The following is a 355-nucleotide window of genomic DNA, read 5'->3' on the forward strand; positions in this document are numbered from 1 at the left end:
CCAGCAGCTTCTCTTCTCCAGGCTGAACAGCCCCCATGTTCTCAGCCTGTCATTGTATGGGAGGTGCTCCAGCCCCCTTACATACTGAATGGGGTCACCTGCACCCATTCGGGGAGCTGGATCAGCTGCAATCCTGGCAGCGGGGAGCGTGCTCCAGGCTGTGTGTGCCCAGGAGCTCTGTGCTTCCCTCACCCCGGTTCCCTGTTACGCACAAACACACGCAGTGCCTCTTGCCCCTGTTGTATCCCTCCACAGGGCCTGATTGATGGCACTGAGGGCAGCTCAGCGCTCCATAGCCTGTGGACATAGTGCCCTGCCGCTGCCAGCTGCCTCTCCTGGCAGCACGTGTGACGCC

At 61.4% G+C, this 355-nt stretch overlaps 1 protein-coding gene across 1 annotated transcript in view; it reads left to right on the forward strand.

Annotated features, from left to right (window-relative positions):
* The window catches only part of RCSD1 (RCSD domain containing 1), a gene marked incomplete at its 5' end in the record, with an annotated part of 7,614 nt that overhangs the window by 5,011 nt on the left and 2,248 nt on the right, over nucleotides 1-355 (forward strand). The window lies entirely within an intron of this gene.

The sequence above is a fragment of the Nestor notabilis genome, unplaced genomic scaffold (genome assembly GCF_000696875.1).
Source record: "Nestor notabilis isolate BGI_N333 unplaced genomic scaffold, ASM69687v1 scaffold23761, whole genome shotgun sequence".
Classification (NCBI taxonomy): Eukaryota; Metazoa; Chordata; class Aves; order Psittaciformes; family Psittacidae; genus Nestor; species Nestor notabilis.